This window comes from Phaenicophaeus curvirostris, chromosome Z, assembly GCF_032191515.1.
Source record: "Phaenicophaeus curvirostris isolate KB17595 chromosome Z, BPBGC_Pcur_1.0, whole genome shotgun sequence".
NCBI lineage: Eukaryota > Metazoa > Chordata > Aves > Cuculiformes > Cuculidae > Phaenicophaeus > Phaenicophaeus curvirostris.
The window spans coordinates 29,952,553-29,980,403 of record NC_091431.1 but is presented as its reverse complement, the minus strand read 5'-3'; the positions used below and the strand labels follow the sequence as shown (position 1 = coordinate 29,980,403).

Genomic DNA, 27,851 nt, shown 5'->3' with positions numbered 1-27,851 from the left:
ATGGGAGTGTTGCATAATTTGGGTGACATAATAGCTCATTAGCTAGAAGTCTGTATACAGAGTGAGGATGGGTAAACAAAACCCTCGTTAGTATCACTTTTTTAAAAAGTAGATTTATTTCTTAAGTAGTCTTCTCACAATGCAACATTGTCATAGCTCCCTGTAATGGTGCTCTGGAGTCCTGTCACTTACTGAAGCTCATCCTATATGTTGGCACAGCATACCCTCTGCTCTGAGTTTCCTTTCTAAATATGCCAAATGTAGTGCTGTCACAGAAAATCTTCCTGTACCATTTGCTCCATTCTGGCCCATTCTAGCCTGTATGCCATCCAGCAGCTGTCAACAGAATAAACAAAATAAGTAGAAAGAGTAAATCCCATAGTTTTCTCAGCAAGTGATTTTTTAGAAGGTTGATGGAGGGAAACACAACAGCTAATTTCTGTCTAGAGTCTAAGTTATTTTCCTGATGACAAGATTATTTTTTATTCTTTACCTTATTTTATAATGAGATTTCAAGATGAGATCATGATAGCAAGACCACAGGAGTTATCAGGGAGTGTCCTGGAACACTGAGTAGCTGGCATGGTAGAGAGGGTTGTTGTGAAATTGTTTTTAAAAATAATTCTGGAATCTTGCCCCTCTTTCTACTTATATGCAGGTTCATATGCAACATATTGGATGTCTGCATCCTGAATTATGCTGCTAGTGGGTCCTCCCAGCTAGTAATTGTTGACTACTGCAATCAAGTTTCCATGTTAAAGCTTTAAAAATAATTTAATGATAGCTATGTTTAGTGACATCATTTTAGCACCCATATGACTTCACTCTCCCTTGCAGTTTGAGCGAGCGTGTACAAGAGCTGTGCTGTACCCATTTATGTCCCTCCACTTCAGGCACAGTCAAATTTTTAGAAAGAAGGAATTGTACTGTCACAGGCAACTCTGTTTTCCTCAGCTGTATAGGCTCTACTTTCACTACAGAGATGCTTGAGCTTTGTTTACTCTTCATAAGAAAAAGATACAAGTTTCCTAAAGGAAAGACTGTGGTGATTCTTTTTAATAACATTATTCCTTTCAGGGTGAAAAACATGAATTTGGAGACAGGAGCTTTTTCCTTAAAATGGTGTGTTGCTTTTATTTTCACTTAAGTAATGCAGGACAATATTTATAGGTTTATTCTATTAATGAAGAAAAGTGTTATAGAAATGATAATTGAAAGATATTAATCTTCCCATTAGATAGCTTTTGCACAGAGAACCTCTATTATTTAGAGATTATTATTTCTGGAAAACTTCCTATCACCTATCTTCCTTACCTAGCTGCTCTGCTACTTTCATGCAGCTGTGACTGGGTATCAGTTTGCATGTTAGCAATTCTGTTTATAGTAAGATAAAATGCACCATAGTTACTGCCCAAGGTTTGCTCTTAGCTACATTGCTGGTCATTCAGGGTAAGTTGTCCAGTATCACTGACAGAAGCAGAGCTGTGAATGGAATTTGTTTGCCTTTTTCTATCAAGCAGGGATTTATTTTTGTTCATTTAAGAATATGTTCTTTTCATTTCCATATGTAGTTCAACAGTGTTTTTCATGGTCTACATAAGCATATTTCTTCCATCAAGTAAGCAAAGGTCTTGCTGCAAATAATGGTGTCATCTCCTGAAATGGATGGAAGGACACTCTGTAGGAAATGAATATTGAGTGTGTTGTCTCATGTGTCTCCAACTGGCATGTAAAAAAAAGGCCCCCTGCTATGTATTGTGTTTGTATTTCACAAGACAGGTAGTTTAGAGGATTCTTTCAAAAGTTTTTACACTGTCTTTACCATGGGAGAGTTGGGAGAACTACTTTTCCCCGTTCCAGCTCCAGTTCAGATATAAAGCTGTCATATCTTCACCTTCAAATCTGTGTAGCAAAGATGTCTCAATGTAGTCTACTCAGGGCCGTGCATGGATTTAGCCATCCCTGGTGTCTCTCCTTTTGAAGTCCAGGTTGCAGAGTGATCCTATAGGGAAACCTAGCTGTGCTGTCAGTTTCACCTGGAAAGGATGATTTTTTTTTAAATCTGATTATGTGGCAGGCGTACTTCAAAACCTGTCCTGAGGCCTCCAGTGGGGAGTGACAAAGCTGAGGTATTAACAAAGGAAGAGGTGATAAAGTAACCTGTGTAATCAATCGTCTGATCCTCAGAACTGTGCTCTGTGTCTTCTGAGGGAGGTGCAGCCACCAGGCTGCTAGGAAGGGTGTGTGATCTGCCACAGCTGGCTTCTGGCTACTATTCCCATCTGGTTGTAAAATTCATTCTAATTAATAATAAATTCAGTTAAAAACTAGCTAAATAAAACAGTCTGACATGGCTTGTCAGGCACAATATAGTGCTGGGAAGCCAAAAGATAGTTTTGCTCTCAGTTATCTCAGCCTTGTTTTGTACCAGTAGGCAAATTGCCCCCAGCCTCACTCAAAACAAATCCATTGTCAGTCCTGCTTATCAGACAGACAGATTGCTTTGGGAAGAAGCTGCATTTCAGGATGTGTCTTTATGGTATCCAGTCAGGCCTTGGTAAGGACGGGAACCTCAGTCAAGACGGGAACCTCTAACAGTGTTTGAACATCTGTGCTAAATGTCGTTGTTGCCACACAAAATGAACTAGTGTAAGAAACTAGGTAAGAAACACTCAGAGCAGTAACTCTTTAAAATGTGGCAGAGTGTATAAAAATGAGTAAATGAACGGACAGAGCTTTTGTAGGTACACTAACCAAGCAAGCATTGTTTCATAGTTTTAGCTAGTCACCTGCTAACTTCCTCCATCGTATCTGAAGGCAGGTCACTTCATGAAATGGGATGCAAGGGGTTGAACATGTATCCAAAAGCAACATGAATCTATTGCAGATTGCTGTTTCAGGAAGCATGGTCACATACACAGTCTTGAAAGAAGGTGGGAGTGGAGCCAACATAGAATTAACCACACTGAGTAACTTGTACGTTTTCAATGAAGTCTTTCATGTATTCTCAGCTTTTCATAGGTGAACAAGGGCAAAACCAGCCACATCACTTGGACTTGCTATAATGAACTCCTGCTTCTCTGCAGTCTGAATCTGAGCCACTATCCTACATATACCACATCATAAGTAACCACTAACCCTAACCATGAGACCAGCACATTCATGTCTCTACAATATGTTCATTACACTAACATTAATAAATGAATATAATGTTACAATGGCTGTGCCATTAAACAACACCTGTTCAATACAATGGAAACAAGGCACTCCATGATTAAATATATTATCTTCTTGACAAAGAACTGCACAACTGTTTGGCTAGAGTTGTGAAGCAAATGGTGTATTAACATATGAAAAGGATTTTGTGTACGTTTGATGAATGACAGAATAATTGCTATATATGGCAAGGAAAAGGGATGTAAAATGTTTTGTATACTCATTAGTGTTATTGCAAGTAAGTGGGAAAGGCCTTGATATAGCTGTGAATGTATCACTATTGACCACAGCAGCTAGGCAAAGCATATACAGGCTGCTGGCAGCATTTTAAGAGTAATTTTAATACTAGAAATCTTAGCTGAAAAAGATCTCGGACTATGTGTTTGAGTTATCACCTGGGAGCACATGCAAAATAAACGTTTTATCCACTTGAGTTTCAAGGGTCTCAAACGTGAGTCTTCCCTCATTGCACTTGGATGACTGGGCCAGATTTTAATAAATTTCTGACAGTGATAATTTTTTCCATTTTATTCAGTGAACGTTTTTCTTTTTTCTTGGTTTCATTCACATTATTCTCACTGTACCTTTCTAAACCACTCACAATTATGGGTCTTGGCCCAAAGCTTTGTAGAAGCAGTGTGGGAAAAATTGAAGTGGGTGGAGCACACCAAGATGAGCTCTATACCTTTAGCAACAAGTTGAAGGATAGAAAAGAAGAAGGGATAAGAGGTTTATAGGCAAGATATTAGGTAAAGGCAAAGGAAAATGATAGTTTTATACTCATTCACCTCTGCTAAGCACCTTTGCATGCACATGCACAAACGCCAAAGGAGAATATTATTTTTTTTTTTTGTAAATTCCCCTGAAATTCCTGCCTTCAGTGTTTATTTGGAGCTGAAAATTAGATCCAAAAGTAGAGATGCTATCCTTCCTGCAAGCCAAGGCTTATTGCTCTGCTAGGAGAAGAAAGATGGCAGCTTTGATGTGATGCAGTTACTGAAAGGCTGAGAAATAGCACGTGAAGAGAAGGATCCTAGGATGGCTGGGGAAGCACAGTAGGTTCTTGATTTAGAAATATCTATGCTTAGAGGTGTTGATCTGATTTGCAGAAATGCTAAACCCTCACAGCAGGAACTGGTGGCATTGAGAACTATATTCAGCAAACACAAAGGGCTATGAAGTACTGAGAATTGTAGTTGGCATCTCAAACTGGCTCCCAAATCAGCTTACAGAGTGGACAAATTTGACTTTTTCTTGCTGAAACACGTCTTCTTGTACATCTGAAAATGGTGATAATGACATCTCACTTTTACTAAACGTATTCAGTTTTATTTTAAATGGAAAATAAATAAAAAACAACCAGAAAACAATGTGAACATACTATGATTTAAGAGGCAGGTAAAAGTCTGAGGAAAATGAAATTCTCTTTTGTTTGTAAGGCTTGAAAGACATGCAGCAGGTGATACCTAAGCTTCCATGCTGATTGAGTAGGATAAACATAAATATCAAGTAACTGTCCATTCACTGGAATAAGGCAAGGTTCCAGTAGGAGAATACCTGACTGCATTTTATATCTTGTACCTGCCTATAGGTATGAGATGTGTAACTGAACGTGGCCTCAAGAACTGAGCTTGGGGAGCATGGGGACAGCTTAGTTAAGAGGCAGCAGAAAACCTTAATCCTGGTGCTTAATTTGCTCATGTTCAGAGACTTGATTTTGTGAGTCTTATTATTCCTTTCACTGTTTTCTTCTCCAGTGTAGTTCATGAGTATGGAAAACAACAACAGCATTTTCTGAAAGACAGCTGGCACAGCTGATTCCTCAGAACACATGACCACAAACCAAACTTCATACTGTCAGCCTACGTTAATCTTCGCAGTAACTTGCTTAGATTAGTGACCCATCGAAATGTGGTGGTGTATAATGACCCATTCTTCTATAAACATTTTTTCCCTCTTGAAGCTGATTTTTATATCTGTAAAGTGTATTACATGCATAAGTAACCAGCTCCTCTCAGTTTATAAGCATACCCGAGTAACAGTGTTTGCCTGGTGAAGATTTTTAGGCTAGCAATCAGGGATCTCTGTAATGAGATCTTGCACAACATTTGTTCACTCTTAGATCAGAACATTCCTTGCCAAACCCTCAACCTTTAAGTGGAAATAGGACACATTGCCCTTCCAAGAAAACATGGATAAGATAGTACAACTCTCCTGACATAAACAGGGAGGCCTAAAAGAGGCAGGTCCTCTCATCTAAAAAGATGAGTAATCACAATTTTCCTCTTTCTACCGACTCTTGCCAGTAGGTTTGTGCATTTGTGTTTTGGAACTTAATGCATAGCAACCGTGTGTGGGCAAGCAAGAAGATATACAAGTACTATGCTTTCACACCTGGTGAACAGGACTAGAACTCATAAAAATATTATTCAAATTATTCCTCATTTTATGTAGTGGCAAAATATGATTTATCAAATTAATGATAACTATGCTGTTGACAAACACAGTATTTTATCAAAGCTAGAAACCATAGATATGCCAAACAAATGTCCCAAATATAGGGAGAGAAGGAGAAAGGTTATATCCCTTCCTCCTTTTAATCATTAACTGGAATGAAAGGAGGAATGAGTGCACAGAATTCTTTTTCTTACAAGGTTTTTTTTTGTGTGTGTTTCATTGCTTTCCCTGTTTAACTTTTCAAGGATATTGACATTTGTTAAAGCTGGTAGCAGCACAAAAGAGAAGGGTAGATACTCTTCCTTCTTTAGGTTATCCCCAAATTCTAGTCATCACACAATTTGTTACATCAAGTGACCATAAGAAAAAAGAGAGGAAAAGAAATTTCTGAAACTAAAAACGTTGCAAAGAAGCAGCATAAAAAAATAATTCTTCCAATTGTTAAATGATATACTGGTGAACTGAAATTTTTAGAAGTAACTCAGATCAGTTCTTGAGCAGTTTATGGTCATGGATTAATAAATGTTGCATTGTGTTGAGATCAGTATCAGACTCGATATATATGTATGTAACTCTCATTTGTGTTCATCACTGTCAAGAATAAGTAAATAAGAAAATATTCAGTAATAGGTTTAACTAAATCAAAACCAGAAAAGATGATTAGGATAATACAGTTTCTCATGCAAATGTTGTTCTCTTCTGTTCTGAGTTAAATGATCTTTGTAGACCTAGTGAAAATGCGTGGCCTTACTCCATTGAAAAAGGTTCAGGTATTTTATTTTACAATAGACAGTGTTGTGTTTATTGCCTTAAATTGATGCAGAGATGCAGTGTCACAAAGTAAGCAAACTCTTGTTATGTTCTGGCATCTTTGCACAGTTTTGCCTTGAGTACACAGTTATTAATATATGATGAGGTCACTCTGTTAGTAAACAAATGAAGAGAAAGCATGTTCATGCTAAGATGAGCCAATGCGGGCAGCTAGAGGGCAGTAAAGATACTTTTCTTCCATTTCTTGTTAGGCCTGTCAAAACCGAAATCCCAAGATTTACGTGGTGTAATATCAGATATGCTCCATGCACAGGAAAGAAGTCTGGTCATAACACAGTAACACAGCAGATGTTATGACAGACAGCCGTCAGCTGAAGTTGTCAGAAATTTATGTGGCATCAAAGCTTTCCCATCATGCCAGATGTCCTACTCCTTGAGCCAAATAGGCACCTACAAGCTGGCTCCCTGGCTGGCCTTTTCTCTGAGGCCCTGCACAGAAGAGAAAGCTGATTAGCTTGAGATCCAAGTATACTGCAATACTAAGCACCATTGATAAAATGAACTTATTTACATTCTGCTTTTAAATATACTCCCTTGAAAAGAAAAAGGTTTAATTGTGTTGTGTACTCCAGACATATTGCATACTCTCACCCCACCCTAGCTTAGGTTTTTAATTTAAAACAAGGTACATAGCTGGAAAAAGCTAGATTTAGACTTTGAACTACAGTGCATAATGCTGCTTTCTCGAGTGATAAAGACTGGGCACTGCAAATTTGGAACAGAAATGCACAGGGAGTTTCTACCCCTTACAAAATTTGCCCAGCAACTACTAAACTGAAATGAGGGAACATAGGGTATGACTGCTATATAGTGGCATGTGTATGTCCATCATTTACAGAAAGCTGTGTGTCTTATGTGATGTTGCATGTACTGTATTTTTCAGTCTTCTTCATCACTTTTTGACTTGAAAAGGCAAAGGACTGTTGACTTCATCTTTTCTGTTGGGCAGATGTTCTTTTTTTCCCCTTCCTGTGTTTCTCAAGATTATTTAAATTAGATCTTGGCAATTTTTAACAGACATGAGAGATATCATTGAAAACCCCTGGCAACAAAGTCCTCTGTTAGTTTCATTTATGCAGATGATAACACAACAGTGTTGTACACAGGCTGCAGATAGCAGACCTTGGTCATGTTATGAACAGGTCAAAGGCAGGTTTTATGCATACAAAACAAATCTGTGGGGGTTTTTTGTTTGTTTCCTTTTGAGCTGTCTTGTAAAGCTGCTGAGGATGGCACCATTTGTATTACCCCGATACCACAAGCATGTCTTGGTAGGGCATATATTGTACTCTGTTTAGTGACTATAATGGCAATTGCTAATGGTCTAAGATAGTTTAGTGTATCAGCAAGCACTCTTAAATTGGATTAATTAGGTAATTTCCAAAAAAAGTGGTGATAAATAAATTAATAGTTACATAAAAATGTGTATAGCCCTGCGTGTACTTATGCATAGATATGTACTGTTCTAGTCATACAGTTCCTACTGATGCAGTGATTCTTCCAGTGGACACGGTAGTGAGATAATTGCATATTCATTTTCAGTTCCAGTAAGCAACAGCTTCTCTCTCTAAGTATGGTAAATAAACACCTTTGCAAGATTTTTATCCACATTTTTTAAAAATCATCTCTTAGGTTTTACAGGTTAGGAATTAAAAATTTTGACTATTTTAATGTCAGTTTAAAAAGGGCAAGGAAAGCCACAAATAATGTGCACAGCAAATCCATGCCATGGCAGAAATAATCAGAAGAGTAAAGAGTAATGATTAAACATTTAATTATACTTTGTTGTGTTCTCATTGTAGCTGCAGGAAAAGATGCTGTAACAGATCTTTAAATAGAAAACCTGAGGCTAAATTCTGCTTCATCCATCAAAAGCAGCTGCTAGGAGATGACCTAATTTTAGTGGCTTATCAATTCCTTAGTGCTTGTTGGTTGATGTAACTTTGATCCTCTGATGCTAGATGACTTTTGTGCTGAATATAGCGAGAATTTAATGTGAATCTTTTGGATGGCTGCCCAGCCAAGCTGCATAATCCAAACAAAGACAGCGAGCAGTACATGATTCAAGCTACTCACGTGTACAATAATACAAATCTATGTATCCTGATTCCTTTGGGCAATCAGCTCCATGTCACCAAGCACATATTTCAAATACAATGTCCTTGTAGGGTTTTTTTGGTGGGGTTTCTTTTTTCCAAATAGTGCTTTGCTTTTCGTTGGAAAAACAACATAAGATTTAGTGAGACTCAGCTGCTGCCAAGAAATAATGATAGAGTCAATAATTGCAGGACATTTTTAATGAATGTTTTCCAAGCAAATCATTGCCATTTCAAAGGGCTGTTATTTCTACTTATGTAGAGATTAGCCTACATGTTATCAAGGAGAGGAAATGGTTATATGTTTTTTTTATCAGTAGTTTTTGTAGCGTTTCTAAGGGTTTGGGTTTTTTTAAATACTAGAAAATGTCTTTGTCTGTATTTCTATCTTTCTATCTTTCTCTTTATCTGGATTGTGTCTTGTTTTCTTTTTCCTTTCTCTCTTTCTCTTTTTGGCTCTTCACTAAAACCATCTGTGACACACATGCAAGTTGCTGGCTGTGTGAGCAATACTTCACACATATTTACTTGGCCTACTTGGCATTATTTGCTAGTCATTAAAGATTATGCAGGAGTTTTTATGTCCCTTTTTATTTCTTTAGCAAGCTAAGGTAGGAATAAGAGAGTGGTTAGGCTGCTGTATGTCCTTTTTTTTTTTCCCTGGAAGAGACTGTGTCTAGAGTTTAGACTGGGGAGGATTTAGACTGGGAGGATTAGACTGGAAGGATTTCTGGGTTTTCTTCCTGACACTGACAATCATGCATTGTGTGAGCTTGGGCCAGTCACTTAGGGCCTGTTTTTCACACTCCAGTTGAAATAAATGGGAACTGCATGTGCTCAGCACCTCTGCAAACCAGGTCATTTATCTCTCCTCCTTTCATTTATACACTGATAAATGTAACATTCTTTGCCTTTGCATATGCAAACTGGGTAGAAGGATACGAATATGGGCAGTTGAACATGCTAATCCCTCATTTTGATCCACAACTGTCTTTCATATGACCAGGGATTTCTACATTTGTAAGCCTTGGGTTCTTTTTGGAAAAAATGGGCCATAAATAACAACATCTATAAGGACTTGTCAGGGAGACACAGCTGAAATCAGTATGTTTTTGTGGCTTCTCTTCTATAGTTTCACTTCTGTAAAAATACTATTAGCTATAATAATCATTTTAGCCTACTTTAGTACTGGATTAAACCATGTTGTCAATGTGCAGATGCCTTGGACTTTACATGCTAATTGTAAGTTATTACAAGAACTAGTGTTAATTGTTTGACACACTTAGTTTTTTTCAGGTGGGCTTCATTATCCTTTCTTGGTACTTGTATTTCTTCAGTAACAGTGAGGGTGTCCAAAGTGTCTAGCCTTCAACTCAAGACTGCCCTAGTAAAATGCCTAAACTGATGCAGTAGGAATTTCACTATGCCCTGTGGACATAAAGAAGGAGACAGATCTGGTACAAACGCAGGAGAAAGAAAACATTTGTAATGAGCAGTCAGACTGATGTCTATGTTCAGTCTGTCTACCTCTGCTCAAAAAAAAAAAAAAATCAGTACCAAGAACAAATATATTCAGTAGAAATGAGGGTGATCATTTAAATGCTACTGTTCTTGACATAATAATAATAATGTCAGTGGCTTCTGGCTCCTGTGTCCTGCTCTGTTAGTCAGAAGCACTGAGGGCCTTTCTTGCAGTCACAAGATACTGTACACTAGCTTCACTGCTGATTTGCTGCTTTAAAGTGATCAAATTTGCATGAACATCCCAATTCAGTAGCTTTGTTGTGGAAAGCTTTAAATGCTTATGTTTTGCAAGTCTCACGAAAAGACGAGAGCGTAACAAGGACATCTTATTTGAGACTTTAAACCTGAATCTTACTTGCTGGAACAATGCCCCCTGTCTATGCCCCTTTCTTTGCTATTTTCCCTAGGGCTCCACAACATCCTCTTTCTTGTGGGACAGACAAGTTCATCACACAACAGAAATGTAGAGGGATACCCATACATCCTGGAGGAAGCCTTTACTCCCAAAACCTCGTGCTTTCACATGTTTCCAGCTTGTGCAACAGTCACGGGGAAATCCTTGCCTTTTGCTGCATGAGACATACACCTCTAGTCATGGCATGGGAAGATGCACACCGTGCGTACAGTTCTTGACTGCATTTCAGGCTACAGGAATTGCCCAATTTAGAAGATTGGCCACTCTTGTGGCAGAGCGAAGAGCTGAACTCAGAGCTCTTGTGCTACTGCCGCAGCCTTCCTGGTGTGCCAGTCGGCTTCTTAAACTGAACCTTAATAATTACGCTGTTGTGTGTAACCATGAGCTTAACAGGATTCTTCAGTGAAATTATACCAGTTTAAAATTTATGACCCAATTTTGTTCCCACTGAACTGGACAGATTATTATCTTCAATGGAAATAATTTTAGATGCTCTATAAGTATCAGAGAACAAAAAAGCAGCTGCTGTCTTTAGAAAAGAGCAATGTATTTTGAGAATGGGGCTGGCAGCCAGGCATTCCAGACTCCTCATGCTGGCCCTGGGCAGATGCCGTATTCCTGCTGCCTCGTAGTCCCTGTGCAGTGCAGACAGAATTGTTTTGCTTTCCTTTGTTGTGGGTGTGTGTGAAGATTAAATAAATCACCTGAACATTATAAGCATTGAAGTTATTATTTCATGCAATCATCAGGAGTCTTTTGCTTCTATTCAGTCCCATGGTTTCTGATGTTTCAGTTAAAAATTTGTACTGGTGGGATGGTTTTTCCTGCATTTATGGCTCTGCACTTCATTGAGGATTTTGTGATCATTGTTACCAATGAAGAAAGGTCTTACCTTATGTGACATTCTAAAGATTAATTTCATAATTAATGGTAGTGAGTCAATATTGTAAAATGCAAGGATTTGCTATTATTAAGATTGTATTAAGTAGTTAGGGCTAATGGAAGCAAAAGTGCCCTGCTTGCAGGATAAGCTACTAAAGCAGCATCACCAACTGGCCCAGTTGCCTGGTTTAGAGGGGAAGCCAGCTGAGGCAAGGATGGGCTGGAAACCCAGATGCATCTCATTGACCTGAATGTGGCAGCTGTACTCTTCTACCTGTACTTAACCCACACTCTGAATATCTCTGGATGCGGGTTAACCTAGTTGCTGAATGTACCTGTGTGTTTTTCAGCCCACTTGCTATGTTTGTGAATGCAATGTAAATGAGGCTACAGTGCTGTAAAGTATGATATTACCTGTGTGAAAATAGGCTTTTAAATCCAGCAAGGCATATTATAGTTATAAGAGCAGATGTGATCAAACATGTGAAATGACCCTAAAATGTTTTTAGAAGCCTACTTTTTTTTCCAGCATCTTTGAACTTTTACTTTTCAGCAGCGTGAAGATCAGTTTAGACATGGATTACTTGTTACACACTAGCACTGACTGTTTCTGAGTGATCACAAATAAGCAGTTAGCAATTTGAAAGTATTCAAATTCTGAAATTTAATGGAACTAATATCCTAACTAATGTTTTCTACAGGTCAAGTGAAAACATGTGGATGCAAAATAAGATGTAAGAAAATACATTCCAAATTCTACCCTGCTTTCTGATTTTTATGCTTATTTGCACCTTATCCATGAAGTGCCATATGTAAAAGCTCATCTTCATGAACACTTATGCTTTGCGCCAAATTACATGCCTCTGTAGTTACTCTGCATTGACAGTACCAAAACTGAAAAATAAGTGTTCCCTGTTCAAAATACTGCTATTTATTCCTGCAATCAGACATTTGTGCATGGATGAACAACATAAAACACCAGTTTTTCCTTTCAGTGAGTGAGCAGAGACTTTGGGCACTTTTTTTTTTGTCGTCTGAGGAAAAGACCTTATGTATATGTGATTAAAGTACCAAACATTGATCACAAGTGCACAGTCCCTTTGCTAGTAGTCCATGAAGTTCCACCTGTTGAACTAGACTTTTGTAAAATACTGTGATCGAAAAAACATGCCCGTTAGTCAAGAAAGAGACTCCAAAAAAATAGCTTATCTTGACATGTGTCAACATGTTAAGACCCGTGGTGCTGGAAATACATTATCAGTGGTGATCTTACTTCACCGAAACTTTAGAAGTAAAGTACTTTGTGTCTTTTGTTCTAAGTAGTGTAACAGCCACCATGAACATGGTATTCAGGCAAAAGCCAGGAAGCCCATTGTCCTTCCTAGGGCAGTAGGGTGACATCTGTGAGCAACTGTGCCCAGAAAGTGCCATCAGAGCTCTGAAGCACCTAGGCAAGGCTGCAAGACCTCTGGGCAGGCACATCAAAGTTTTGCCTAAGTTACATTATTGGCTCTGTAGGATTTGTCCGTGTTCACTTGTGATAAGTGTGGGTGAGCAGGGAATGAACTCAGGTCTTCTACATCCTTGGCAAGGACCTCAAGTCTTGCACAGTCTTTCTTACTTTTTTTTCTGATGGATTAATTCACAAAAGAAACTGGCAATGAACAAACAGTGACTCTGCTACAGCCAGTATGACTCAGACAACCATGAATTTCTTTACTGTTTTGGTGATATGTTGTTAAAAAAAAAAAATTAACAGTGCTGCAATTATGAGGGTTGTAACAGAGTTAGTTATCAGGCCTAGGTTTTTCAAAAGCAACTTTAAAAAATGGGGGGGGGGGTTGTTACAGCTTTAGAAAACCCAGGAAATAAGACTTCTGTTATTTAAGAATGCCCAGCATCTTTTTTGGAAGGACTGTGCTACATTGCCATTAATGGAAACAAAAGTTAAGAGCCTAATCCTTTTGCAGCAGGGGAGATTAGAGCATATTGTGAATATGATTTCAGTATATATACTAAGTTCTCCAAGGGTATCTCATCAACAGCAACTTCAGAAGTTACTTTTATGCCACTTCCACTCAGCTGACAAGAGCACTTGACATTTTGAGAAGGTTTAGAATAGAAAACATTAGCAGTTCGTGTTGATCATGTAACTCATTGGCAAAAACACTACTGTTTAAATATCATGTTCAGTCATCTCTGGATTGCAATCTAATGAGCGTAAAAGATGAGTACTTCTCAAAAGTGACTTGTTTTGTAACTTTTATGGTTACAGAATTGCAAAATGAAAAACACGAACATTTACTTCCCCCCAAATGTAATTTTGAAGGACAGTATCCTTTTGTGCCTTGGAATGATACTCCAAACAGTTGTAAATAAAGTTATAGAATGATAGGATACCAAGTTGGAAGGGACCTCAAGGATGATCTGGTCAAAACTTTCTTGGCAAAAGCACAGTCTAGACCACAACACATCAGTTTCTCTAGGAGGAGACTTTGGGAAACTATTGAAAGCCTTGGAGTAATATTGATAGGTAATGACCATTGCTTGCCCCCCATCAACCATGCAGGATACTTTGTCGCAGAAGGTAATCAGGTTTGTCAAGCACGATTTGCCCTTGATGAGCCCACGGTGGCTTTTCCCAGTCTATGCTTCATTTGACTTGTGATAGCCCCCAGGAGAATTTATTTTGTAACTTTTCTGGGGACTGAAGTAAGACTGATGGTCCTATAATTTCCTAGATCCTCCTTTAAGATCTTGTAGATAGGGGTGACATTAGCCTTGTTACAATCCCCTGATCTCCATGACTTCTCAATGGAGAAGCAACCTCATAATGACATCATGCAGCTTTCTTGACACCCTTGTGCGGATATTGTCAGGGCTCTTTGATTTGAAGGAGTAAAGCTCCTGTAGTAGTTCACGTACCCACACTTCCTTCATTTATGGTGGGTCTGTGTTTGCATCAACCTGAAGTTTTGTTCCCAAGACCTGGGGCCCAACAGACCCACTGTAAACGAAGGAAGTAAATGTAATGCCTTCTTTCCTCCAACTGACACAATCACTGCTTAACTTTTCCTTTAATTGAATCAACCAGCTTTTAGAATTCACTTTGGCATGGATAAACGAGTGGGATTGCTGATGTCTTTAACTTGCTTGTTTATTTAACTTCCCAGTACATAATCAGATGAATAAAAATGACCTTCCCCTAAATATATCTCAGTGGCTACACTATATTATACTAATGACTGCAACATGCAGAAAGCCAAAACAAGCTTTTTGCCAGTATCAACAGAAATGATGAAAACAGTTTGCAGCTATGTACGAATTATTGCTGCCAGCTTGCAATTCTCAAGTTAACTCTTGATGTAGTTATAAATTGTGACAATGAATACTGTTTCTGTCTTGAGTCACACTGTAGGACAATTTCTGCTGTCATAAAACCATTTCAATTAGGTGGTTCTATTTGTGTCCCACTAAAATCAGAATTTTCCTTCCAAAATAAAATAAAGATGGTGTGAGATTGGAAGACATACATGATGCGCTATTTCAACAAGTTTAGGTACAAAGGTGGAAGTAACTCGGTGACTCGATCTGGCAGTTAACATATGCCAAGATGTGTGGTTCAGAGATTTGTGCGTGAACAAGGAAGTAAAAGAAATCTCATTTCAAGCTCTATTGGAAACTGAGGGGAAACAAACAATATCTGAGAGATGGAAAGCAAAGAACAGATAGGATAAAAATTCATGAGGGATCAAAGTGGTAGTGGAAGGAATGGAATTGTTTTTTTTAATCCTCCCTAAATGTCTTCAGAGAGTTTGTTCCAGACCATCCTAGTTTTAGCTTTTTAAAAACAAATCCTCCCTCTTATTTTAAATACGGGTATGCTAGAATTAGAAGCACTTATCCAAACCACCCAGGCTTTAACTTTCAGGGTTCAGAACAAATGGGGCTTGGAACTGAAATAGCTTTGGTTTGGCTTTTGCAAAACCCAAACCACTTTTTTTTTTTTTTTAAATTTTATTTTTTTACCCCATAGCTAGGCTAAAGCCTCAATCAGAGAACTAGCAGTGAATGTGTAAAACCAGCACACGCTAAAAAGAATAATTGCAATTCAGCTACCTTACTCTATGCAACGCTGGCTTACAGGATGCTGGAAAGAGAGTAGAAATGTTTCTACTTAGGAGTAACTATGGAAAGAAGCAGGATCATTTTACAAGCATGGAGCTGTGACAGTGAGGCTATCTCCACAGAGTTCCACTGATGTTACATCCCAAGTCTATTAGTGCTAGATAGCTTGTGTTTTGGCTGAAGATAGCTGAAAGGCTGAAACCTTTTCAAGTATAGTATGTGTACTCCATTTCACTTCATTGCTTTGCTTCAGTACTGTAGTAATCTCCTTCACTGTGAGTGTTTATAGAAGGCTTGTCCTCTAGGTTAGAAAACAAGAATTGCTTTCTTTGTTGGGCTTCTTCCAAGCTCCATCATGTATTATAAATGTATTTTCTTGAAATCTTTTTTCACAACCTTTTGCTTGGAAACTTCACTATTTAAAGACCTGGGTAACATCACAGTTTGCCAAAGGCCATCATCCAAGGGGAAGAATATCTAGAATTAAATACTTATCTTCTTTTTCCTCTTGTGCAATAATGCCTCATTACTGTTGTTATTTGCAAAAGGGAGGATTTTTCTATTATCAGCATATCTCCTGTACTGCACTTTCAACATTTAATAGCCATTAAAAGAAATAAATTTTAAACATGTTTTGCTATAGATCAGTTTGGATTCCTCCTCCTCAGCCTCTAGAGTCTTGGGGATGTTTTTAATAGTAACTTGCCAGGACTTTTTGGAGCAGAGCAAGCTTAGCAATTCTAAAAAACACCTGAAAGACAACACTGTCATTGCTTCCAGCCAGCATGGATTTTTAACAGGAAGGTCCTGCCTGACAAACTTGATTTCCTTCTATGACAAGTTGCCCACCTCGCTGACCAAGGAAAAACAATTGGTGTAATCTTTCTGGAATTCAACAAGGCCTTTGATACTGTATCTTGCAGTATCCTTTTAAACAAAATGTCCACCATTCAGCTGAATAAACACATAAGGCACTGAGTGAACAATTGGCCGATGGGTCAGGCCAAAGGGCCATAGTGAATGTGCTGGTAACCACTCACTAGCAGGATTCTGCAGGGATCCATCTTAGGACCAGGTTTACTAACCAAGTTTGCTGATGACACGGAACTAGGAGAAGCTGTTGACACTCCTGGGGGCAAAGAGACTTTGCAGAGGGATCTAGACAAATTGCAGAGCTGGGCAATTGCCAACCACATGAAGTTTAACAAGGGCAAGTGTTGGGTTTTGCACCAGCGACAGAGCAACCCAGGATATACATACAGAGGCCGGGCAGTGAGAGGCTGGAGAGCAGCCCTGTGGAAAGGGATCTGGGGGTTCTGGTTGACGGCAAGTTGAATATGAGCCAACAGTGTGTGTGCCCTAGCAGCCAAGAGGGCCAACCGTGTCCTGGGGTGCATCAAGCACAGCACTGCTAGTCACTCGAAGGAGGTGATTGTCCCGCTCTGCTCCGCACTGGTGCGGCCTCACCTTGAGTATTTTGTGCAGTTTTGAGTGCTGCAGAATAAAAGAATATCAAGCTACTGCAGAGTGTCCAGAGGAGGGCCACAAATCTGGCGAAGGGTCTAGAGGGGAAGTCGTACAAGGAGCAGCTAAATTCATTTGGTCTGTTCAGCCTGGAGAAGAGGAGACTCAAGGGGGACCTCTCAGCAGATTACTGCTTCATCGCAAGGGAATGAGGACGAACAGGTGCTCATCTCTTCTCTCTGCAGACCAATGATGGGACCCAAGGGAATGGCAGGAAGATGTGTCAGGGGAGGTTTAGGTTGGATATTAGAAAAAGGTTCTTCACTCAGAGTGTTGGAGCACAGGAACAGGCTCCCTAGGGAAGCAGTCATGGCACCAAGCCTAACAGTATTCGAGAGGCATTTGGACAATGCTCTCAGACCCATGGTGTAAATTTTGGGGTTGTCCTATGCAGGGATAGGAGTTGGATTCAGTGATCTTTGTGGGTCCCTTCCAACTCAGATCATTCTGTGATTCTGTGATTCTGTGATTCTGTAATAATAAGGAAAGCATTTTCAAAAGAGAATATGTCCACTGAAAATATGTCCACTAAGAAATTATGTGGAAAAAATAAAAAATATCTCAGAAAAATCCAGGCAATGTCAGTGCATTTGTCATGAGATGTATCTCCATTTTGTGGGCATTCTACTTATCTTTTTATGTTCTTTTGATTATCTTTTCTGTAATGTTTTGTAAAAGAATATTCACATACTATTTTGTCTTTTCCAGGTAGAATATGGAAGGGTCGTTGCATGTATCTCTGGAGTGTCATGGTCAGAGTTTTTACTGGGGATAATAGAAGTCACATGTACTTCAAATACTTCCCTGCACAAGGTCAGCTGAATGCTCTGGGACATGGTTTGAAATAAAAGTGTAGTGTAAAATTGTAAAACCTAACAATGACTTTCTCACCATAGAAAGATTCTGTACAGAATGATGATGTGTACAGAACAGTGATTCAATATTTGTGTAATTTCCTGTAATAGCCAAATTTTAGGACACTGCATAGAAGACAAAGATCATCTGACTCACCCTCATCTTGCTCCATCTTCTTGTATTACAATGTCTCTGTCCAGTATCAGTATTGCGTTGATGCTCCTGCTGACATAGCTGCCTCATTCTAATTCCCTTGTATGGGAATTGAAGTGTGTTATGAAAACAGGTGAAATCCCACCTGTTCTTTTACACTCTTTTTCTTATGCAGGAAAGGGTGGGGTTTCATTTGGTTAGGGTTTTTTTTTTTTGCTACAGTTTGAGTTAACATCACAGATAGACTCATGGGTGGGTATATATCCAGTACATATACTGCTCTAAGAAGAGGTGGGAATAGCTGTAGTTCCACTGTTGTTGCCAGAAAATTGCATGCTGCTTTTCCCTGGCCTGATTTAAATAGAGGAATCTTCCAGAAACTTACCCACTGTTTTCATGTAAGCAATATATGATCTGAGAGGTGGGAGTTTTCTCATGGCACACCCATCCACTGGTGTCTTTAGGGGAGAACTAGAGCCATTTGATTTAATCTGGAGGGGAAGGTTGTTCAAGCTCACTGGGGTGGAAGTTACTGCTACCAGTAACAAACATGAGCCCTGTTCTTTGTGGATACAGCTACACAGCTTGTGGATACAGCTCCAGCTACATCTGGAGCCTGGTGGATGCATTGGTTTGTTATAGACAAGAACTGTGATACTTTTTTTTATATTCCAAACAGAAGCAAAGGAAAGGACCTCAGACACGTCCGGAATTTCTCCCTATCCTCTTTTTCTGCTGTAAGTCCTTCTGCCGTCTTTCTGGCTCACAGTGAAATTTCAAGCAAAGCATCTAAATCTACTGTGGTCTCAGGGGACAGAATAACTTGTGGGAGCTCAGTGTCACCCTAAATGAAAAGAGTGGAGGTGTTGGGTTTGAGAACAGGTGTTTGGCACTTGTACTGTTGCTAATGGGGTTTGGAGATGGAAAAAAACTTCAGGCCTGGCCATTCCCAGGGAGTGGAACAGATCAGCCTGGTGGGGTGCCAGACAGCATCCTCTGCCATCTCCTGTTGCCTGCAGAGAGGCTGGGAGTACTGTCTTAGCACAGCAGCCATGGCTTGGTTTATTCTTATTAAGGAGGATGCCTCATCTAGGAGACCAGAGGTTTTGGATGTCTTTGTAGTATTTCAAGGGCTAAGACCATGCATAGCAGAGGACAGGGGGAGGGAGAGGGGAAAATGCAAGATGCTACTGAATGTTGGCTTGAGAGTGGAAGACTATGTAGTAATGTTAAATGTAGTTTGTACTCAGGGTGTAATGTTCTTTGTTGTGCGTGATAATTTAGAGAATTACAAACTGCTCTTATGAATAAATTAATCAGAGCATTGCTGTGGGCATGCAGAGAGCACAATATATGCATGTGATGTTGTTATGTAGTAAACAGTACAATGCTGTCTTCATGCTATCAGCATCACATGCTTTGCATGGAGGACATAAACATGTGCCAGCAGTAAAATCAATTAGGAAAGACAATTGTTTCCTCGTATTGACTTCCTTCAAAGCCAACACACTGAAAAATGGGCTTTTTCCTTCTCCAGACTTTCCTTTTGAGATGCCATAAACTCCCCTCAGTGTAGCCTTAGCACAGGAACACCTTGACTTTATGCTTTCTTTTCACTAATTATTATATATTTTGGACTTTGTTGATGTACTTCTGCTGCTATCTTAATGTATATCCCAATTTGATCTTGAATTTAGGGACTAGAAAATCCTGATAAACATCTGGGCTGTTGTGAATGCAAAGGACAAAGCTTTTGTAGTATAATGTACCTGACATACGCCCATAAGAACTGTTTGATGTGTTGTAAAAGGCATCTGTCTAAAAAAATTGGTTTTCCTCTTCAGGTTTGTTGAGCAGACTGTGGAAGTAACTGACACAAAGTAATCCTTCTTTTCCTCTCCTACTGCCCTCTTTTTTGTTTGATCTTGCAACGATGTGATAATGGTGAGTCTGTAACTTGAAAGTAATTTCTGTAATGACTTATAGCATGAACAGAGGGAGTTTTATTTTGTGTTGCTAAGCGAAGATCAAAGTATGATCTAGAGATTAGACCTGTTTGGGGAGAGAGAACTGAGTAGGCTATTCTGCCTCTGTCACTGAATTGCTGTGTCAAACTGGGCAAGTCACTTAACTTCTTTGTGCCTTGGGCTTTTGCTGTGCACTATAACATTCAGCTCTTCCAGTACTAGCAAATGTTTAGCATGGCTTAAGCATAAATGATTGCCTGCACACTAATTAGCCTCAGCCAGTGCAAAGTTCATTACCCTTGTTTTCAACCTTTAAGCCAATTCGGGGGATGTGATGGCTGATTTTGATTTAGGTTTGGTCACAGATTGCAGGAGGGGAAGGAGGAAAGCGCTGAGGTTTGCAGAAGAGGTGCAGGCAATGGTGCAGACTGTAGGCTAATGTGAATTCCTAAGCTCAGTGCTGTACTGTATGAAGGATGCCAGCATCAGAGAAGCATTATTACAGCATTTTATCTTGGTGTGGATTAGTTTAAACAACCAGCTGAGCTACTAACAGCAATGTACATGGTGCAGGCCAACCTCACAAATAAGTCCTGTGTCTCACAGAAGCTGCACTTGACTTTTGGTCACCAGGTTTTTACTGTGCTGCTACTCAAACTAGTTCAAATAACACTAGCTGGAGGTATGCTCACTGTCTCTCACAGCTGTAGTTTGGAGGTAGTGCATGCTCATAAGCTCAAACTGGCAAATAAAAGGCAGGTCTGTCAGTCTGCCGGTGTGCTGCATCTGCACAAATGCACAATCCACTGAAAAGCAATCAATTGGCCAAGCCCTCCAAATACCAGGGCAAAGTTGTGCCAACAGTTGTTTCCCTGACAACCATAGGAGCACTTTTATGCGTGGAAGAAATCGTTCACAATCAGTCTAGAAGGAAAAAAAAAAAAAACAACTTGTGGAAATCTTGGTACTCTAGACAAGGCTGCAGTTTCACCATTTGTAAAGACAGAAAGATGGCAGGAGCGTCCCATTCTTTTGCAATACTGGAAATTTAATCCATAAGTGCATACAAAGGTATCATGATTAAATGAGGAATACAGGAGCAGTACAATGCTGTGTGTGAAAGCAGGCTTACATTAGTTCTGCATTTTGTACACAGGTAGCCTAAGAGAAAAGACTGCCTGCTGCAAAATGTCTGCAGTCTGTGTCCCAGGAGAATCAGCAGGAGCTGAAAAAAATCTTACAAATGTTACATGCCTCTGTAAGGGAAACAAGGAAGCTGCCTTGTCCAAAGTTACCGAAAAGGAAACTCAGGAATAAAGAGCTTAACAGGCCCTGTGTGTGGTGCAATGTGTTGGTTTTTTCATTTTGATGCCCTGAGAAAAAAACAAATGCCCCACATTTCCATGTATGACGCAGCAATGCAAACCCTGCAGCTGAATCCCTACAGCAGTTGCAACAGTGTCCTCTTGCCCTCTGCCCTCTATCCTTCTAAGGGGAAATGTTGGGTGGCATTCAACATTTAAAAGTTAATGATAGGATAGCTGCTAACAACTAACACTTTTGGCTTTGAGTTCCAGGAGCAGAGGAACAGAAGGGCAGCCTGCTCATACCAAATGTCTGAGAGTACCTTACTCACTGGAAGTGCTGGCAGACTCTAAAGTGCTCTGTTAATTATTGTTGACATTGCATAGAGAGCGTCATGCTGTTCTTTCTCTGCTGCTTCAACTTAATTTGTTTGAGAAAGTACTTTTTCTGTGCTGCAAATTGCGTAAATTCATATACTTTACTGCACTGACAGATGTGTCTTTGTTCTAGAAGAAGCCATTATTTTTTTTTCAGTGCTGAATGTGAATGGAGCATTTCACATTGGTGGCTTCCAAAAATATTTATAAAGCAAAGCTGAGCAGCTCAAAATATTTTACCCTCCTACACTGACATTCACAAGCCTTTGTAACAGCATTATCAAAAGCATTTGCAGTGGAACATGCATGAATCGGTCACAAAGACTGTTAGTAAACAAATGACTGAAGGCACACGTTTAAGTCAGCTCTACCCCACACAATGTGCAGCAGAACATAGTTAAGACAACTACAGCTAAGTGGGCAGTTCTATGTTGTGGGTCAAAGACTATCCTATAATTGTCCTTAGTTCTCATAACTCCCGCTTATCTGAGGAAACAGAGGGCGGAGAAGTAGAAAAGGACTAAAACTCCCCATTCTCCCTCTTGCTGCTGCTAAGAGATGGTTTGACTCTTCGCTGACCTCCACAGGCAAGGCTTGCTTTGAGGCATGCCATGACTGTGGTAATCTGGCTGTCAGCATTGGAATTGTTCGCCTTGCACATTTCACCAGTGACAGTTACCTATGTGTCCTTCAGCTCACACTGCCTCCCCCCGCCCTTCATTGATTCTTCCTGAATACGCTGCTATGAAGTAGGCTGCATCCATGTGAGCTGAGAGAAGCACTCCCTCTGAACACATAAATGCATCAACCTTACTCTCAGGTTTCATTATAAATTAAAATGACCTCTCTGCCAATTGATTGTAATGACTTCTGTAATCTTCACCCCTGTATTGAAAACCGGGTGTCCCATTTATTCCTTCCTACAGAGTCATCTGAATGAACTACATCTGCAATCCATGCCCTCCAGCTGCAAGCAGAAGAGCGTGGCTGACTGACCTGGTTAGTATAGTGACAGTAATTGACAGCTGACAATATGAATTATAAAACATATGTATTCCATGTCCATTCTCAGCTTTGTAGACGTTGTATAATGAGTAGCACAAAGTCCAGGGAAAACTACTTATAAACCTGCTAAATAATGTAACTCTCCATTGCCTTTGGTCTACCTATCCCTGTCCCAGGGAATCACGGACAATAAGGCTAAGCACCATGCTTGATGGGCAAATAGTTAGAAAAAGACACTTTAAACAGTGGGAAGTCTCCCTTGCTGAATAGTATAGCAAGGAGCTCAGCAGCATGAAGAATCAAGAGTCTCTCCTCCACTATGCTCCCTTCCTAAATATGAGTTTGTGATGATGGAAAAAATGTGGGCAGCTTTACTCAACAATGAAGAGGAACACCACCTAATCTCCCTTTTTCATTATTTGGGAGGTAAAATATCACTCTAATATGCTCAATGACTGCATCCTGGGTAGGATGCCATTTCCTTTTAATAGGTGTATAAGTTTCTTTGTTCATAATCCTTGCATTGTTTGGACACAATCCTTTTCTGTACATGTGCATCTTTTCACTGCTAGTTGGTTTTTTGTTTAAATTGCTGGTAAGTGTGTGACCCTTTCATTGTCCATATGCAGTGTTAATTCTGTAGTATTTAAATACATTAAAATGAAAAGTACGTCTGCTGAAGGGGCAATGTATTTGCTACTCTTTTGCCTGTCGCGTGCAGCAGGTGAAGAAGCTGTAATGGGTGACCTGGAATGTAATTGAAGAAAGACATGTGGACTAAAGTAACATCAGACACATGCAGTCTTTTGTACTGTAAGAAGTGTTAATTCCCTTTATTGAATTTGTAACAAAAAAGTCCCAAACAAATTCGATTTTCCCATTTGGTTAGCAAAAATTAAAGAGAATACTGATTGTTTTGATTAAAATATTGTTGAAAAAGCCACTAGTATTTTTATGGACTGGGACTGAACAGAAATGAGATACAGAGCTTGCCTGTAATGTAACCATGCCAAGGGAAGTAGGAATTGGTATGACAGATCATCTCAAACTATCTGAAGAATTGGGTTAAAGGATGAGGGTTGACAGAGATGTTCTTCTGGCATGAGGTAGCCCTCCAGATGAAGGATGAGATGAAGGATGACGCAGAAGTCATTTGTTTTTGATGGCCAAGCCATGACTGTGAAGTACATTTCCTTTCTTCTTGGATTTCGCCAGCTCCTACTGCAAGTGAAGAGCACCCTTCTTTGACCTTGACATTTCTGGCATAAATTTTTAGGGCCGTGTAAGATTCCCAAACAAATGCTTCTCTCCTTGAGGAAAAGATAAGCATGATAGATGACAGTGATGTTACTTAGTGCATGACCGATACACGTGTTCATACTGCTCTCAATGAAGTTTTAAGTGGCCAGATTTCCCAAGGAAGAGTTGAACTTGCCTGCAGAACCCTTGCTAGAGCATTTGAACTTCATAAAAAACGCAGTTTCAAAATTCACCTCCTTGCCCTGAAAGCACAAACGAAGTTTTGCAACCAGCTTGCGAGATGCTCATCTTCCCATTGCAACACGTTGTCTCTCTCTTTAAGAAAGCTTTTTTTAACAAAAATAATCTGCTTGAAAGCTTATGCTTGGTAGGTGTGCAACGCTGCACCTCTCAGGTGAGCCACCCTCTCTTTGAGAACATTGCTGCTGTCCCTCCCCCGCCGGGGACGGCGGCGGGTAACGCACCGAGACGGGGGGATGAACTGGCCGGACTGGTTACAGGCCCAGCCGGAGGCTCCCTGGCGCTGGGTCCTGCCGAGGCAGGCTACGAAACACGCTGCCGCGGGGTGGCTTAGTTTGGAAAGCGCCTCGCGCTGCCCTTTTTTTTCATCCTTTCCCACTCCCATTTTTGTCCTAATTCCTTCTCCTTTTTTTTTTTTTTCCCGACCGAAAGAATACCCTGGCAGCGCGGCGCTGGCGGGCGGCCCCGGCAAACCGGCTCCAGCTGCGCCGGGGCGGGGGGGGCCGCGCCTCTCCCGTGACGAGCCGCCCCCACGTGCCCGGCGGCGCACGTGGCCCCCGCCGCGGCCGCCCGGCCCCGCGCTCACCGCGTTCACCGCGGACACGAGCGGCCCCGCAGCGCCGAGCGGGGCGCGGGACCCGCGATAAAGGCCGCGGTGCGGGCAGAATTTCAAATCACGCTTCGCTTTTTTTTTTTTTTTTTTTTAATTTTAAGCGCCTTTCCCTCCCGCTCGCCCCGTTCCGTCCGCGCCCCCCGCCCCGCTCGGCGAGCCCGTGACCTACTTTTCTCCGCGTTTCGCCCCGCGCCGCCCGGACCCTCCCAGGCCCCGGGGAGCGGAGCCTTTTAACCCTTTGGCGGAGCGGCGGCGGCGGCGGCGTCTCCGGCAGCCTCGGCACCCGCGCCTCCGCCCCGCCGCGGCCCCGCAGCGCCCCCTGCTGGCCGCAGCACGCAGGCTGCACAGGGAGGCCGCGGTCAAGCGGGATGGGGCCTTGGCAGCCTGGGCTGGGGGGAGAGGCCCGTGGCAGGGGAGTGGGAACTAGGTAATGTTTAAGGTCCCTCCCAACCCAAACTGTTCTATGATTCTACAGTTCTTGTGACAAACGGTGCCCAGCACAGCACAGGCTGGATGCTGGTTTGCTGCAAAGAGCACACGCGGGTGTGTTGTAGCAGAGCACGTGCTTAGTGTGGTGAAATGGCACTCGGTGTGATTTTCAGCTGATGAATTGTAGTTCACTTCTGGACTGCGCTTTGCCTTCCTGCGTTTCTACTGTATCCGTGGAGTCTTTTTTTTTTCTCTTTTTAGAAGGATGTTAGAGGAAAACCCGTTTAGTTGCATAAAAATTTGGAAAGGAAGAAGGTAATTCTCTCTCTTCTTTAAATATAATAATTTTCATAAATAGTCTAGAAGTAGAACATTATGAAATAAAAAATGTGGCTTTGGTGCACACCCTTTAGAGTACAATAATCTTCATTTGATTTGAAAAGTGTGTGCTGGGTTTTAACAAAGATTACTGGAAAGCTGTACACAACTTGTCAGCAAAGCATTTTCTCAAGTATGTAAACACTGCTGAGTATATGGCAAAGTGCATGCAAGTACGTACCGATAATTAAATGGGCACTTTGTCCAAAGAAGTTAAAGCTTCCCTGGTGCAGCTAGTAAAGCTTGGAACAATAGCAAAGCTGCTGGGAAAGGAGTTTCCTGGCAGCACAGATTACGTAGGGTCAGGGCTAGTGAGCATCCATGGCGTACTCAACCTCTGCGGGTACTGTGACCCCAGAGGAACAACTGTGGGTCACTTTTTTGGCTGTTATGTTGTTGAAGGATGGAGGAGACAGGCCCTGTTTCTGTTCTAGAGGAAGGCAGGTGCTTCTGCATTTTGACAAGATGGGCGGTCTTGTGTGCTCAGCTGTGCTCCATTGCTTTAAGACATTTCCCACTGAGAATGTCTTGGCTGCTAGTGGTTACTGACCTATTTCTCACCTGTGTTTCACAGAATTTTTATTTCGAGTGGACAGTTGCAGAGACGTCTGGGTTTGATCTTCCCCCTCTTGCAAAGGAGGCACCTTCTGTAGAGCTTTGGGATATCTAATGGTGTTGGATTATCCTTAGCTAATGTAATAGTGCCCTGCTGTTAAGGGTAATATTCGAATCCCCTACTGACTGTCAGATCTTTCAGCAGCGTTCACAGAAATCACTGCCAGGTGTCAGTTTTAAGGCCATGGTCCTTGGCATAACTTCAGGGTACTGTCCATAAAATAGTGGGGTAATTCCTGGAAAAGAAGGATTTTATAGAGGGGTTACAGGTATCTTTTCATCTAATTGGGTTAGGGTGCTGCTGCTTCCCACTTGTCTTTCTCAAAACACAGTGTAAATGTTGGGTTGCAGATGGCAGTCACCCAGAAGTACAAATTAGAAGGACTACTGGGTACGGTGAAGTGCAACTCTCTCCCTCCTTTGAAGCTGTCTCTTTCTCAGTAGCTATCTTGGTCACCAGATGGTTCAGACTGGGTTTATTTCTTTGTTTATTTTTAAACAGCTGTATCGAAGTAGCACTGAACAGTAATGTGCAGGGACAAATAATTTGCACATTACAAAGGGAGTAAATTTTAGGTATCCATCCAAGCAGAAAAGTGAAGATTTTGCAGAATAATTGACAGGCAAAAGCATCTCAGCTCAAATTTAATGATCCATTTGCTATCTTTTACTGATCTTTAGTTTTCTTTTTCACAAACCTAACTGTTTTTTACTTCATTAACTAGTAAGTCAAAACTGAGTACTGACTGCAGGAGTTGGTCTTAGTGACAGAGGTCAAGGGATAATCTTATTAAGGGGAATTTTTCAGATGTTTAGGTTAACTAGAGAATCTGTGGCATGGAAAGTAAAAGTGATGTTGAATGAGTGCCACCAAGTGTCCTCCTGCTGTATAGGAAAGCCCAGGTCTTCAGTGATAGAAACACAACATTGCATCACAAAGTTTTGCAGCTTTGAAAGGGACATCACAGAGACAGTAAAATCCATTCATTAAGAGTAAGAGGAATTATAATTAATATCCCATTGAAGTGCAACAGTGGTCCCTAGAGATCTGATAAAGGTGAAATGTCTGTGGTGGGGCAGAAATACAGACATAGCGCTCATTATCTCCGCAATTTGTCTATGTTGTATTTTGTATTTCCTCTGAGAGACTGGTGCTGCTCGATGTTGACACTGCACTATCTGTGGCTGTGCTGCGTTATGTTGGATGATGGTATGATACACTTGATCTTCCTTTAGCGGGGCTGGTATGTCTCACAGGACTTCCTAAAAGGTGGCCTAAATTACAGATTTAGCAATTAACATTTCCATTTTGATCCCCTTGTACTACTATTGATACCAATGCCAACCTTAACTATAGATGCAGTAGGGACAAGGCTGAGACTGGGTGAGTATAAACAGCAGAGATTTAACAAAAAAAATAAGCTAAGGATTGCCAAGTATCTTCCAAGATGGTTTCATCCTAGCTTTCCTGCAGATTAAACCGCTCTGGTGGATCTTGATTTTCAGTTCCTACATGAGTATGATTAAAGAAGGAGGATTTATGTTAACGTATTTTTTGCCTTACAACTTGCTGAAATTCAG

At 40.7% G+C, this 27,851-nt stretch overlaps 1 protein-coding gene and 2 long non-coding RNA genes across 3 annotated transcripts in view; 2 read left to right on the top strand and 1 right to left on the bottom strand.

The window, feature by feature from the left end:
- Positions 1 to 5: 5 nt before the first annotated feature.
- On the bottom strand, positions 6 to 27,773 carry LOC138733054 (uncharacterized). Its single transcript, XR_011339364.1, has 3 exons — positions 25,837 to 27,773; positions 3,801 to 3,901; positions 6 to 336 (listed from the first exon to the last, which is right to left on the bottom strand). It is a non-coding gene; the product is annotated as an uncharacterized lncRNA (long non-coding RNA).
- Positions 4,649 to 18,188, top strand: LOC138733052 (uncharacterized). Its single transcript, XR_011339361.1, has 3 exons — positions 4,649 to 4,750; positions 7,982 to 8,080; positions 17,786 to 18,188. It is a non-coding gene; the product is annotated as an uncharacterized lncRNA (long non-coding RNA).
- The window catches only part of LOC138733049 (tubulin polymerization-promoting protein family member 2-like), a 35,761-nt gene continuing 33,408 nt past the window's right edge, over positions 25,499 to 27,851 (top strand). Inside the window, exon 1 of the mRNA XM_069879936.1 lies at positions 25,499 to 25,592. The gene's annotated coding sequence lies outside the window, so the exon portion shown is untranslated. The remainder of the gene's footprint in view (positions 25,593 to 27,851) is intronic.